The 15,449-nt window shown below is 40.2% G+C and overlaps 1 long non-coding RNA gene across 2 annotated transcripts in view; it reads left to right on the top strand.

Moving 5' to 3' along the window:
• The window catches only part of LOC128928537 (uncharacterized), a 309,660-nt gene that overhangs the window by 110,311 nt on the left and 183,900 nt on the right, over positions 1 to 15,449 (top strand). The window contains exon 4 of one of the 2 annotated variants that reach the window (XR_013522300.1): positions 1,445 to 14,281. The exons of the other annotated variant lie outside the window; for it this stretch is intronic. This is a non-coding gene — a long non-coding RNA (uncharacterized LOC128928537). Of the gene's footprint in view, positions 1 to 1,444; positions 14,282 to 15,449 lie in introns of those variants that run through there. 2 annotated transcript variants of the gene reach the window in all.

Here is a 15,449-nt window from a genome sequence, read left to right as displayed (position 1 = left end):
AAAAGGCAGCAAAACAGTAGAGGAAGAAAAACCAAAAAGTAGAGAATGTGTGGGCAGATCTGAGGGCTGCCTCCTCATGGCAGGCAGCCTGGCTCTTGTTCCTCCCTCTGCTTCCGATAACTTTCCCCATGATACACCCTGAATGATCTCACACCAAGAGGAAAATCTGGGTGTGGGCTGAAAAGCAAGGGGGTGAATTTTACTGGTTGAGAATGCCAAGCTTAGTCTGAAGTTCATTAGTTACTTGAGTGATAGTAAAAATGAGGGAACAGTAGGTCAGAGGGGCAATAGTGAAGACAGGCAAAGATGTCTGGTCAACCAGAGTTCACCTGTAAGGTCACCTGATGCAAAAGTTTACCAGAATCAACAACCAACCAAGGTTTAGTTACATCATTTATATGGTCAACATATAATCACACCCCTAGAACATATGCCTCTCCCTAAAAAGCTGCTCAGATAATTTTTTCTCTTTTAAATTTGTATTCTAACCACTTTCTCTCTCTCTCTCTCTCTGTGTGTGTGTGTGTGTGTGTGTGTTTATTATAAAATCACCTGAAGACCAGTAAGGTCCCAAATAAGTTCACCTGTTAGCTTAGGCACATCTCCTTCATGGCACTACATCTCCTTTAGTTCTGTGTTTGCCATAGTATGTTGCAGTGGTTTGTCTTTATTTCACTGCCCTTCAACAACAGAAGTTCAGCAAGTACATAAATTAAACCGTATTTATTACGTTCTCCCAGAACTAAAACTGCTCTCAGCTCAGCCACGGGCCAGACATGGAGCTGGGGCAGGAGATGGGAAATGCAGGTCCAGCCTTAGGTTCAGTGGGGGAATCAAGTAAAAATGCATATGATGTTAATATACTGCAGTAAATGTTACATTTGATCTATGGTCCAGGGTTCAATAAGGAGTCAAAAAAGGTTTGGTTGTAAGGGCAGAAGAATGAGGGGAGGGTCGCTGTAGAGGAGCTTGCTTAATAATCACTGAGCATTAGACTTTTCCCATCATCACAAGATATGGCATCACCAGGATGAGAAATCCCAAATTAGAGGGTCAATACTCTTACTTTCAAGGTAGTGATGAGGCGCTGTAGTTCCTGTACAGGTGCAACATAAAAAGTATTTAAGAAGCTGAACAACAGGCACTAGCCCACTTGACCCTGCCTCCAACTATGTGCCTTGTACTCTAAACTGGGTCTACCTGCAGCCTCTGTCCACACAGTCTCTTCTCATTAACTGGAAATGTTTCCCTCCCGTTCTCTAAGGATTTCCCACACATCTGTAATAGATTAAGGATGGCTGCAAATTGTTGCTACTCCTTTCATTGAGAGATGGGGTCTGTATTCCTTCATGTTGAATCTGGCTAGGCTCTGTGACTGTTTAATCAATGGAATAGGACAAGCCCAGGCCTTAGAGACTCACAGCTTTCACCTCCTACCACTTAGAAAGCGTGCTCTGGAGGAAGCCAGCTGCCGTGTAATTGATCTGACTACCCTGAGACTGCCATGCTGGTGTGAAGCCCAAGCCACGTGGAGAAGCCCTGGAGCATGAAGAGGAGAGTCCAAGGAACACCAAGGTACTAGTCATGCAAGTGAGGAACCTTCTTGGAAGTGGATCCTTCAGCCTCAACTGCCTCAATGGACACTGTGTGGATCAGAGATGAACCACCCATCTAAGCCCTTCCAGAATTCCTGACCAACACAACCAGGAGCAAAATAAGATGAGTGTTTTCAGGCAGTAAGTTCTGGTTTGTCACACATAAAAAAATATCTGAAGCAATATCTTTTAAGACCTCATTCACATATTATTTTCCCCAAGCAGTAATTGTTCTGTTTTTGGGGCAGAATGAGTTTTTGTCTTATTTTCTCTGAAGTCTCTATTTCCCCAAAGCAGCAGTAGTGACTTCCTTTTGTTAAATATCTCCTACATCTCAGGCATAGCACTTGTTTTCTGCATACATTTCCTCACTGATTTCTCAAAACAAATCTATAAAAAAGATGTCATCATTATATTGATCGGAAGTTGGGACTCAGAATTATTCAAGGCTGCACAATGGTGAGCTGTGGAGCTGGGGTCTGGACCCAGTTCTGTCTGGCTCTTTCCACAGCAGTGCACTGTGTTTATTCCACCACTGGCATTCTATATTGTGACTATCTGCTTGTAGATCTTTCTCCCACACTACTCTGCAAGGGAGAGTTTCTCTTCACCACAGTACTTCCCAGCATCTGGCACAGTGTCTCATGCTCAATAAATGTTCACTGAATGAGTAAACAACCTGCAGGACAATTTTTAGAGAATCAAATCCAAGGCTCTATTCCTGTAGAAACAGAATTGCTTTCCAGTGAAAAAGGTAATAAGTCTCAGCAGTCCTCTGAAATCCAGACAGCAATGCCCATCTCCTCCATCCTGAAATCGTCAGCAATGGTAACAACTGGGTGTTTGGTCAAGGGACTGACCAATCTTTACTTGAATCTTGAACAGACAATACCTCAGCAGGTTTACTGGGAGCTAATACTGTTATCTTCAATTGCTGTAAGACAACATCTCTTTAATAAATAAGCCAATACCTAAACAATAGTGAACTCAGTCACCTCTGTGGCAAGGGTATCCTATCTTTCACTGCTAAAGCTACAGGAATCAAGAATGCAGGGCAGGTCCTTACTTGAAAGGAGGGAGACAGATAAGCAGCATTAGATAATGCCGCACAGCCTAGATGGAGATAAGATGTTGCAGAGGCTGGACTTTTCAATTTGCTGGTGCTCTCATCCTCAATTATGGACAAGAATTTTCCCTGGATCCTCTCAATTTTGCTATTGTTGACATTATATTCTGATACTTTATTGGGTAGACTCCGTAAGCATTTGCTTACCAGGATTCAGTATGAAATACGTAGGAGAAAACAGCACAGCCTGATGCCTTTTGTGAAAGCAGAACTGATGTGAGGTATTTCCAAGTAGAGCAAGTTAAATAAAATACCAGTTTCTAGCTTCAATCCTGCCAGATGATCAGAGATAACTTACAAACTGTGCCCTTTTCACAAGAATGTTTACATGAAGGAATAGCTGTAATAAAGAATGAGCAATTGTCTGAAAGAGAGATTAGACTTCGGGGTGTTACTTGCTGTGTCATGTGGGTACCCCTCAGTGTAAAATTAGGGACCTATAAATCATTTAGGGGAGGGTAGAGGTTTAGTTAATTTTGTCCTATATTGAAAGAGAAAAAAATGAATTCCCATGACAGGACCTTTACATTTGTTAATGTATTTGATGAAGAAGAAGGATTTTGTGACGGACTGTTTTTAAATTAGCTTTCTGTTCCATACTCTGAATACACTGAGGTTTAATTTAAAAAAATCATAGTCTTGTTGGGGCAAAGTGGCTGTAATCTTGTGGGTTTTCTGATGTGCAGACACTCTTTTTTGCTGGCCATCTGAAGGCCTATGCTCTTGTCAGTAACATGTCAGCATTGTACACTGTCTGAGGAATGTATTTGAAACTCAAGGGGAAAATATGGATCATCCACTGCTTGTATTATATTTCTTTCTTGCATGTCTGTCAGTTTCACTGGAACAAAATTTCAGTAAAATTAGGTCAGTTATGGTTTTAGTTAGCAATGCAGTTCTTGTGTTGTATACAAATCATATGATGTTTCTAATTATCTCTGCTTTTTAACATTGATCTGAAACCAAATCCTTAACTATGCATGGCTTAGAGGTGTGTTTCCCCTTTCCCCTCTCCTTTTTGTTTTGACTTCTTTCTGGGACTAAAATGAAACTTAATCTTGCAACCTCAAGATATAATATTTTTTGGCTTTATAGGCAGCATAAAAGTCCAGGGTTAAGAGGCAAAGAAATGAATAATTGCTAGTTATACAGTTGTAAGTGGAAATTTTTTGAGTAATTAATTGGGTGATCCACTACCCTTCTTCTAAAAGTCAGTGTTGTGCTTATTGTTGAACTTTAGAGCTTCTCAGATGGAGCTTTGGAAATCTCAGTGCGTTGTCTCGGGCCAAGAACTCTAGATTATCTGCCTCTTGAGCTGTGTTCAGTTTCCAAGAGGAGGGAAGCGAATGGAAAGGATTTCCTAAGGTCTCAAAATCAGCCTCTACGTGGTTGGCAGAGGGATGAAAGCCTGGGACATGCAACATTATATGTAAGGAAAAATGGGGCACTTACAAAACTAAGTAACAAAGGGAATGGCATCACAAATGCACATTTCAAAAAGCATTTCTCTGTTGGCCTTTAAAAGCAGGATGGATTCCCCTCGGTCTAGTTTATCAGATACTTCATCAACCTAACGGTACAGAGTGACTCAAGGCAGGGGCTGAAATACTTTTCAATGCTTTCAAATCTGCAGCTCTGTGGAAAGATAAGAAAACCTTCAGTGTCACTTTTGGTGGCCATTAGGGAATGGTTCTTTGTAGTGTTCTCGTTACAGGTATTGTGTGTGGAAGACTCTTGGAAGAGAAGAGTAGCTACACGAGAGGAAAAGGGATAATTTCATTTTTGATCCATCTGGTTTTCCCCTTCTTTTTCACAAACATTTTTTTTTTAATACTTAGTAGATGCTGAGTGCTATGACAAGCTCTAGGAATTAGTTAAGAAAAAAAAGCTGGTTCTTTCCCTCAAGGAGCCCACGCTCTGGTGAAAGAGGCTTACATGTGAACAAATTGCGAATGATGCAGTCTGACATGCATACTGTGCTGGGCTGAATTGTGTCCCACAAAAAGATATGTGCAAGCCCTAACCCCAAGTACCCATAAATATACACCTATTTAGAAACAGGATATTTGCAGATGTAATGAAGGATCTCATGATGAGATCATCCTGGATTTAGAATGGGCCCGAAATCTTTGACTGTGTCCTTATATGAGGAAGGAGAGGGGAACTTGAGACACAGAAACACACAGAGAAGTTCATGTGATGATGGGAAGAGATTGGAATTGTGCATCCCCAAGCCAAGAAATGCTAAGGTGGCCAGAGGTCACAAGAAGCTAGGAACTGGCAAGGAAGATTCTCCCTCACAGCCTCCAGGAGGAACCAACCCCACCGCCCCCTTCATTTTGCACTTCCGGCCTCCAGAACCATGAGAGTATTAATCTCTGTTGTTTTAATTTGCTATAGGAACCACAGGAAATTATTATAGGTACCCATAAAATGCTGTACCGGAAGGAGCAAGGAGCAACTGTGTCTAAGTTTCAGGGACGATGTCCCAGAGAAGGTACAATTTAAGTAGAGTCTTGACAGGACAACTCTCCAGTTGCACAAGGGTGTGAAGGACATTATAGGTGGAAGGAACATAATACGAATTCACAGTTAATAAGCAGATGTCTTCAGGAAATGCAATGTAATTCAGTGTCGCTAGAGTATAGGATGTGATATGAAGAATAAGAAAAAATTAAAAATTGCGGTAGGCTGGGTGCAATGGCTCACGCCTGTAATCCCAGCATTGTGGGAGGCCAAGGCAGGATCATTTTGAGTCCAGGAGTTCAAGATCAACCTGGACAGCATGACACAGCCCCATCTCGACAAAAAAATATAAAAATTAGTTGGTGTGACTGAGTGCGGTGGCTCACGCCTGTAATCCCAGCATTTGAGAGGCTGAGGTAGGTGAATTATTTGAGTCAGGAGTTCCAGACCAGCCTTGCCAATGTGATGAGACCCCCATTTTTACTAAAAATGTAAAAATTACCTGGATGTAGTGGCATGTGCCTGTAATCCCAGCTACTCAGGAGGTGGAGGCAAGAGAATTGCTTGAACCTGGGAGACAGAGGCTGCAGTGAGCTGAGATAGTGCCACTGCCCTCCAGCCTGGGTGACACAGTGAGATTTGGTTTCAAGAAAAAAAAAAAAGGAAAGAAAAAAAATTAGCCAGCATGGAGGTGCATGCCTGTGGTTCCAGCTACTTGGGGAGGCTGAAGTCGAGAGGATTGCTTGGGCCCTGGAGGCAGAGGTTGCAGTGAGCTGAGATTGTGCCACTGCACTGTAGCTTAGGCTATAGAGGAAGACTTTGTCTCAAAAGAAAAAAAAATTCTACCAAAATTCTGAAGGCTTTGTATTATATACTAAGGAGAATTGGGCTGTTCTTATGGCTATTTGTCATTAGCTTCTATCCCACAGTGCAGTGTGCTCATTAGTTACATTGCAAGTAATTTATTATGAATACGGAAATGCTGACATTTCTAAAGTGATTAGTTTTACTCTCAACTAGAGAACTGTTGAAATTATTTTGGTAAATAAGTCTTCCTTCACTTTTATTTTTATGTGTTTCTTCATTGGAAAAGAAAAAGATGGGGTTATGGAAAACATTCAGAGAATTGTGTAGAATGTGACCCAGAGGAAATGCTGAAGTCAAACTGGGAAGAAGATGATTTTGACTTTTCAGGATGATAACTTTGAAGGTAATGGTGGGAATGGACAAAAATTGAGATATATTTGTCTCAGGGAGCTGGTTGCAGTAGCTGCGACCTGAATCAGTGGCAGTTGTGATCTTAGATAGTGGCTTTGTGGATGGATAAGTGAGGAGGGCTCAAGAAATCTGTCTGAGATAGAAATGTAATCCTCATCCATGTGATGAGGATGATTTCTACAAAGCTTGGAAAAGTTACATAGATGACAATGTCATTGACTGAATTAGGGAACAGGGAGAAAGAATAAATTTGGGGGAGAAGATGGTAAGTTCGAGTTTGGGCATATTTGGTATGAATGGACTGTAGCATATTCAGGCAGAGGTGCCTGTGTTATTGTAGGAGATAGAGTACTAGGAATCATTACCCATTATGGGATTTTATATCATGGTGGGAAACCATTCATTTGAGGAAAAATATCTATGGTATAAGCCTTAGAAGAGGGCCAAGTTCAAAGCTTTGCAGAAACATGTCATTATAGGAGACAAAAGACAATGTGTCAGTGAAGTGTGGTGAGAAAGGATGACTGTTTATATACATAAGGACAGGAGGGAAACAAAACAGAAGACTCTGTTGAAAACCAAGGGAGAGCAGGTATATTTACCTTCTGGGACTGCCGTAACAAATTACCACAAACTGGTGGCTTAAAACAGGAGAAATGCATTCTTTGACAGTTCTGGATGCTAGAAATCCAAATCACAGTGCCAGCAAAGCCAAATTGTCTCCAAAGGGCGGAGAATTCTTCCTTGCCTCTTCAGCTTTTGGTGGCTTCTGATGTTCCTTGGCTTATGACTGAGCAACTCCAGCCTCTGCCTCTATCTTTACATGAGCTGCTTCTTTTTGTCTCTGTGTCTCAACCCTCTCTCTTCTTTTCTTTATAAGAAAATCAGTCATTGGACTTAGAGCCCATCCTAAATGCAGGATGATTTCATGTTAAGATCCTTAATTGTATCTGCAGAGACCCTATTTCCAAACAAGGTTATATAAACAGGTATCAGGGGTTAGGACTTGGATATATCTTTTTGTGGGACACAATTCAAACCACTATGGTAGGTCATAGCAAATGTCAGGGAAATGACTGGATATGCGATTAGATTAGACAATCATAAGGAGATTATTGATAACTTGATTCAGAAAAGTTTCACATAGTAGTGTGCTAGAACTCCCACTAAGAGATCAAACAACCGATGGGAAAATTATTACTCCTTCAAGATATTTATTCAACTCATGTCCTGAGAGATCCAAAACCATCGATGTGGTCTAGTGTTTCTCTAGAAAGAGGCAACATCAAGAATTTAACAGGTGTGATAAACCAGTTCACAAATGACCTAGCAGAGGACCAGAAATGTTGAGTAATTGGCCAAAGGTGATATAATTGCAGTTTGGTCTATAACACAAGATTTCCATCTTCCAGAGCCCTGCTCAGATTTATGTATGTATGTATATATCTAATTTGAAAAATACTAAAAAATATAAAGTAAAAATTATTCATAATCCCATAACTTTAGAAAATAACCTGGCACAGGCCTAGAGATGTTAGTGGTTAGAATTTTGCTTTAGGACTGAAGAGGCAAGGGGAATAGAGTGACCACCTGTTTTCCTGGACCTGAGAGGTTTTCTGCGACATGAGACTTTAGTGCTAAAATTGAGAAAGTCCCAGACAAACTGGTTACTGTAATTAAGGGAGGGAGTTATTACTGGAAGCCAAAGAGAGCTGGGCCTTATAATAGGCATAGCAGGACAGAAGCAGAATGTAGCTGCTGATAAACCAAGGCCGGGCAGAAAAAGAATGAGGGGTGAAGAGGTGAGGAGAAATGGACAGTATGGATTGGGGAATAAATAGCCCCTCCCTTCTCTTCTCCCACCTCCAGCCTGCTGGCTTAACCAGAGGGCAGAGGAGCCCAGGTTTGCAGTCCACTGAGGCCATTCCCAGGACACACGGCAAGGTAGAGAAGGGCTGAGAATGGATCTGGAAGACCATGCAGCCAATAACCACTGAGGCATCTTCCATGTGCTAGACACTGTGCTGGTGCTTTACCTGTTACATCCTTTACTCTTCAAATCCACTTTAAGAGATAGAGACATTAGTCCCAGCACTTATGATGAGGAGGTAGAGAAGTCAAGTCACTCTGTCTGTGTGTCTATTGAAACTATCTAACCTTACTATTTTGTGCATCTATGCTTCTCCAGAGGCTGAGAATACAGAAGTAAAGGACTCAGTGTTTGCCTTCAAGGATCTACCAGTCTAGAGAGCGCTCATTTACTGTCATTAATTGATTCCACTCCTTCAATAGAGTATTTTTTCAGAATCTGATCCATGCCAGGGATTCTTCTAAGAGCTGAGCATAAATTAATGAACAAAACAGACAAAAATTCTTGCCTTCATTGAGCATACATTCTAGTAGGTAGAATGGAAACTGTATAAATGAAAGTATTAGTGTTCTCCTGGGTGATAAGTGTAATGGAGAAAATTAAAACAAGGTATGGGTGCTAGGTGAGCCAGGCAACAGTTTAGCTGGGCCTCCTACACTTCCAGGAAATGTTCCTCCTGTTTCTGAGTAGTGTCTTATTATGGCTAGAATTGCTGAGGTAGAAAACCCTGTGCCAGGCATGGTTCTAAGTTCTGTGCACATATTATCTCATTTATTCCCCCATGATATAGATTGCTTGTGATTTTACTACAAACAAAGAACTTGAGGCTTAAAAACAAAATAACTTACTCCAAAACATGCAGTGCGTTTGTATGAAACCACATAGTCTAGTTCTGGGAACAGTTGTTTCTCCATTTCCCATTTTCCACAATTGTTATTTTTGATCTTGACCATTCAACCCAACTTCCTGCCCCTCAAGGTGCCTCCTCTTTTTGTCATACATGAAGTTCTATACCACAGATGCCACCAGGCAGAGGGACTCTGAGCAAACAACTTCACCCTTCATCTTCCCCATTATCAATATTCTTCTTCCCAGTTACGATTAATCTTCCTCATCTAGGCCCTGGGCCTCCTATCTTTTCAGTTTGGCAAGGATCTCCCTCTGTAAGTTACCCTTTTATGGAGAGTGAGTAGTTAAGGTTAAAGGAAAAAGGTAATTATTCTAGGGGAGATGCTATTGAGATCTAGCTACCTGCTTAGCAGGTGCCTACATATGGCACTCTCGAATAGGGCAAATTTGAGTCCTCTGGGGGTTCCCTGAGGAGACCTGCATACTGAGATTTTCTCTAATATGTGCAACACACTCTCTGGCTGACCTCATGGACTCTCCTTTGGCAGTTGCTTGAGGAAGTCAGCCTTGAATTAACATCCTCCCCCTTTGCAGCCAGATGTCTTAAAAAACAAACAAACAAACCAAAAAACATTTCTATCTTTGAAGTCTACTCTTTTCGTCGTTAATTTCCCTTCCAACTTTTTTGCCTGATTTCTCTTATCCCTTACTGAAACCACTCTTGCACAGGTCACCAATAATCTTATTGAAAGAGGTTCAGCCAATCTCAGGTCACATTTTACAAAACATTAACCTAGGAACCTTTGATTTTTAGGAAGTGTGTAGTGTAAGGGTGTCTGGGACTAAGTAGGGATATTAGGGATACATTTAGGCTTGAATAGAGACCAGTCTGTTCATGTTACTGAAGTAGAATTTCCCTCATAATCGTTAACTTCCAAATGCAGGGATTTCCTGCAAAGTTGTCTTCATCTATCTGAGTGTAGAACCCAATTCGCTTCCATGTGGCATGCATGTTCTTGAGGAAATTATGTATCACCTGCTATGCATAATGGGTTGAGGCAATATGCAAAAGCTCTTCTCAACATAGAACTGTGAAGATAGTCGTTTGCATGAACATAGAGATTGCATTTGCTTATTAATCCATCAAGGGCTTCTGTGTTTTTTCACGGCATCTGCAACCCCAAAGAAGACAGGGTTTCCTGGTCAGCCTATTCTCATCAGCATCTGCAACATGAAGTTGGTGTTTTCAATTTCAATGGTAACTAAGTTCCTCCACAAAGACAATGGCATAGGACTGTATGGTGTCCCTTATACTGGCAATGTACCTAGTGATAAACCCCCAAACTGTGCCAAATGTCTCAGAAAAGATATCCAGGAATTTTTATCATCCTAAAACAAAGTTACTTCTTTGTGTTTATGAAGCATACCTCTCGGCTCTCCCAGTGAGCACACCACCCAGCCATTGAGAGAATGGTTTCCAGTGTGATAATTTTGGAGATTGATTGGCTCTTCCTATATTAATAGTTCTCTGAGATGACCAATGTTTTTGTGATGCATATTTTTAGCATTCTATCATATCTAAGTGTGAAGATACGATTGACTCTAAGAATAAAAAAAAAGCTTCAACCTTGACCTCTTTTTTAGCTTTCTGACTTAATATGAAGAGTGTGCCATAATCTGTTCTCACTTTTGTAATTTTAAAAGCTCAGTTACCCTGACCCATGTTTTCAACGTTTATTAGGTTTTCAGAGCATGAGTCTCATGGTAAGCAAATTCGTAAGAGACTGATAGATAAAGGGAGTACCTCTGCCATACTGTAAATGGGAAGAAACATTTTAAATTCCTTTTTTCTAGGAAGACCACTCTTTTTTCATTACAAGAGGTCATAAATACAGTGCCTAATTCCTCTTTTAAATGATATGATCACTCTAGTTACTCAGATTTTCCTGGGGCACTTTCAAATCTATGTATTTGTAGCTACAAATTACAAATATTCTATCTGCCCCAAGGGATTTTGTCCTTATAATTTTTCAGGATTATAATCAAAGTCACTGAATTCAGAGAAATATACATTTTGACCAATATATTTTTCATGTCAGGTGCTTAGAATTTAAAAAGTTTTAGGTCTATTCATATTTGATTAGCCCACAGGTGGTTTGCAAACATATAAACAGTTTACAATGGAGTTCATGTTACATGGCTTGAATGTTTAAAAACTGGCACTGAGAGACGTTTTACTGCTTGTTTGGGGACCCATTGTCTGATTGTCTGTATGATTGTAGAGTCAACTAATAGTAGGCTTCTACTTTAGACATTAGTGAAAATGGTTACAGTTTTTATTTATTGATTTTTGGGGGAATCATTTCACTTTTGGAGAGGCTTATTACTCCGTCTTCACTGTGCACATGTCTGATTACATGTATATGTATATATCCCCACTTTTAGAAGGTAGAAGACCTGGGGCATATGAAATCTTTGACATAGGGGCTGGCACAGGCATAGATTGTTGACTGCAGGGAATGTTTAAGCTGAAAATATATGAGGCAGAGGCAAGGACATTGTTGTGCTTCGTTTTTTAATGCGCTAAATGTTTTTTTTTTTTGCTCTGGTTTTGTGACTACATTTAAATGTGGGAGGATCTTGTGGGTGTGTATATATTTTACGTGAAAAAGGTTGTTTGATGATGCTATGAAATTTTTATTTCTTCAGTCAGGTATGTGGAAATTCACATGATCTTAAGCTGCAAACATTACCTCATAAATGGAAATGTATCAACAAAATTCAGCCTACTCAAATCAGGCTTTAGAATAACAGCTGCTGGTGCTCTGGCTCAAGAAGCAGGTGTGAGACCACCTACGTACCAGCTCAGAAAGCTTCCTGTCAGCATGAAAATGGGCATGGGCTTTCCCCAAGATGCCAAATGATGCAGCAGATAGGGTAGCAACATGAAGATAAAATGCTAATATGGTTGACTTTTCACAAGCACATGGGTTAGTGCCAGAGAAACAATAATATTGTAAAACAGCTACTCAAACCGAAGTGTTGAGCCTGCAGCTAATATACCAAGACCTGTTTCTGAACGGGATTTGTTTTTCTGTTTATGGATTACCAGGCTATGAAAATCCCTGTAGATAAAGGTAGGTAGACGATAGGGTTGGTCTAATCCATTGTAGGACAGTACTTTGCATGTGTTTTTACAATAAAGATCATGTAATATAAACTGCTCCGGCTCGGGGGTGGGGGAGGTGGCTGATTAAGAGTGGAAAACTGAGAGGGCCATCAAACATGGAGAAAATGCTTCAGTCAGGGAGGTCCAAGGTTTTATTGCCTGAGAACTGTATCACCCACTGCCAAACAGGAAATGGCTCCACCCTACCTGCTTAAATGAAATTTACAAAAGCAAACAACAAGTGGAGAAATAATTAGGAAATCTTTGCCCAAAACAAAATCCGCACGAGTGCTCTCTGCTGTCTTGTATGAAATAGTCCCCATTTGCAGTTCCGAGAGACAGGCAACATCAAGACATTTTGAACACCCTTGTAAAATCTTGAGAATTTGGCTTGCATTTGCTTACACCCAGCTCTATTTGAAAGATTTTTTTTTTTTTTTAACCACTGCATGCAATCACAATTTATCTTAAAGTTCTGGTTAATTTTTTAGTTTGCTAAAAGTCTACGGTTTTATGATACAGCTGACTGTGGGCCAGGATTCAGTGTTGGAGAAAGGAGAGAGCTGGCTGACTGCTGGCTGCAGGAAGCTAGAGGCAGAGGAGTAGAAGAAACCCGTTTGCCTTTATGAATTTCATCTTGATTTGAAGGGTGCCTGGGTTTGAGAGGACTACAAATGTTCTGAGTAAGGTTGTCTGTGGCAACTAATAGCATAGTGTGTGGTGTACTGTGAGAGTCTTTACTATGTGATTTTAAGGCATTTTCAACCCACTGCAGTTTATTTTCCATGAAATTGATATCTGTGAATAAAATGTGATAGTTCAGTACCAAGGCAGCAACCATTACACTGATTAAAATTGAATCCCATTACATTTATTCTCTTTAGAGATCCAGCATCCTCTGATAAAGGAGGGAATCAAGCAAGTTATGTGTCTAAACTATTCTTAGTTCAGCTTAGGCTGTTAAATCTAAATAGGATAAGGCATGAGATAGATTATTGCAATTAGAAAATAGAAATCTAAAGGGATATTCTAAAATTCTTGTGTATAGAAAAGACCTCAGAATGACTCAGTAAAACAAAATATATCCATGTGTATAAGCAGCTGAAGAGGCCTCTTTATCAGATATTTAATTTTTTAATAAAGTTAATTTTTTAAGAGAAGGTTTAAACCTTTAAAGTTAACAGCAAAATCCAGTGGGAAGTACAGAATTTCCTGTATTCTTTCCCTGCTGCATGCATAGCCTCCCATATTATCATTGCCCACCAGAGTGGTACATTTGTTATAACTGAGACATCATTATCCACCGAAGTCCATTGTTTACATTAGTCTTCACTCTTGATGGTATACATACTACAGGTTTTGACAAATGTATAATGACAACTATCCACTATAACCCTCCCTCCCCCTAAACCCCTGGCAACAATTAATTTTTTTACTCCATAGTCTTGCCTTTTCTAGAATGCCATATAGTTGGAATCATGTAGTATGTAGCCTTTTCCGATTGGCTGCTTTCATTTAGTAATATGCAATTAAGTTTCCCCTCTGTCTTTTTATGGCTTGATAGCTAATTTCTTTTTAGTGCTGAATAATATTCCACTGTCTGGATACAAGTATTTAATTTCAAATTAGGATTCTGCTGATGTGGAAGAAATAGAAAGGTGGTTTGTGCCATATGGACAGAAAATGGGCTAAATAAACAACTCTCTGCATGAGCGACGGCTGAAGGGATGAGATTGCACAATAGTTCTTCGCAGAACAGAGTTGGTTTTTCTATTATGAAGTACTCTGTCCATTCTGGGAGTTTCTTCATTGACACAAGGGAATCCCATTCAATTGAATTCTGTAAATGTTGGACAGTATCTGTTAGTGAAGACAGAGCTTTCTGTTCAACCACAAAATGCTGGATTCTCTGTGCTGCAGGACTGGATTTCCAGTGGACAGAGAACTTCTCATTCAAAGGAAGTTTCCACAAGTCAGGTTCCATTAGGTGAGGAAGTTGCATGTCATTAATGTGACATCATACCTAAGAGTGTTGGGTTCTGTTTTGCCAAAAAGGGCAGTTCCGTATTGGTAAATTTTAGCTTCTTTACTTGGTTTGATAAATTCATAAAGAAACCTTTATCTTCTTTAGTGTTAATGGTGAGAAAAGGGGAGAAGTTTTACATAAAAGGCAAATCAGTTGCAGAAGAAACATTTAGATTGGCACGAGGAAGTTAAGTTTTGGGGCTATTAAAAGAATCAATTAATTAAATAACCATGGTGCATAAAAAAGGTGATTAAAGAGCTGATTACTGCTTTTCCAATCCTGTTGGATTTAGGAGAGTTGGCTTTAAACATGTTCTAGTTTAACACTGACCATCATGAGGAGACACGTGAGTTTTGCAGTTTGTTAATGATGTGTTGCTAGCAGTTAGTCTGACATGGAAGAGCTGGTACTGCTGACTCAACACAATAAACATTTGAATCATCATGACAGAGCATTTTTTCATAATGAAGGACACCATCTGCCAGAGAGAGTGCCGAAGATTGATTTACAGTCCCTAAAACCATTAACACCAATGAATTCCAGATTCCCTAAAATTGCCTGCCACTTTTCAGTGCCAGAATAAGCCCGATCTTGTCCCATCCCATGACCATATGCCATGGAATGCTTTCACCCTGATATTTGATTTAATGCCCCCTTTCCAAATCCTTGGTCCATCAGTGTGGCCTCTTTTGGTTTGAGCTGAAGAAGATGTTGTATTTAAACACTGACTTCTATTAGGCATTGTAGCCAGGGTATATGGAAATTCCCAGAATAGATTATGCAAAAATATTATCTGTATAAACAGGAAGAGAAATAAGGGTCAGTAAACAGTCACATTGGTTTAGAAGACAGATGAAGCTCTAACCACATATGCCAGGCACTGAGTTAGGTAATGCAGATACGTAGATGAATAAGGCACAACCCCTAAGTTTGAGAAGTTGTCAGTTGAGTGTGGTAGAGAGTCATAGGAACAAATGCTTACAGGACAGCCTGCTAGAGGCAACAATACAAATATAAACACCAGAGTGATTAACTTCGTGGGACACCATTGTGAAGTGTGTGTCATGGAAAGCTTCACTGAGTTCACTAGGTGGACAAGAGGAGATGAGAAGGAGCATTCTAGGCAGAAA

The sequence above is a fragment of the Callithrix jacchus genome, chromosome 9 (assembly GCF_049354715.1).
Source record: "Callithrix jacchus isolate 240 chromosome 9, calJac240_pri, whole genome shotgun sequence".
In the NCBI taxonomy this organism is placed as follows: Eukaryota; Metazoa; Chordata; class Mammalia; order Primates; family Cebidae; genus Callithrix; species Callithrix jacchus.
The sequence above is the reverse complement of the archived record's forward strand: the minus strand, read 5'-3'. Positions and strand labels throughout refer to the sequence as shown.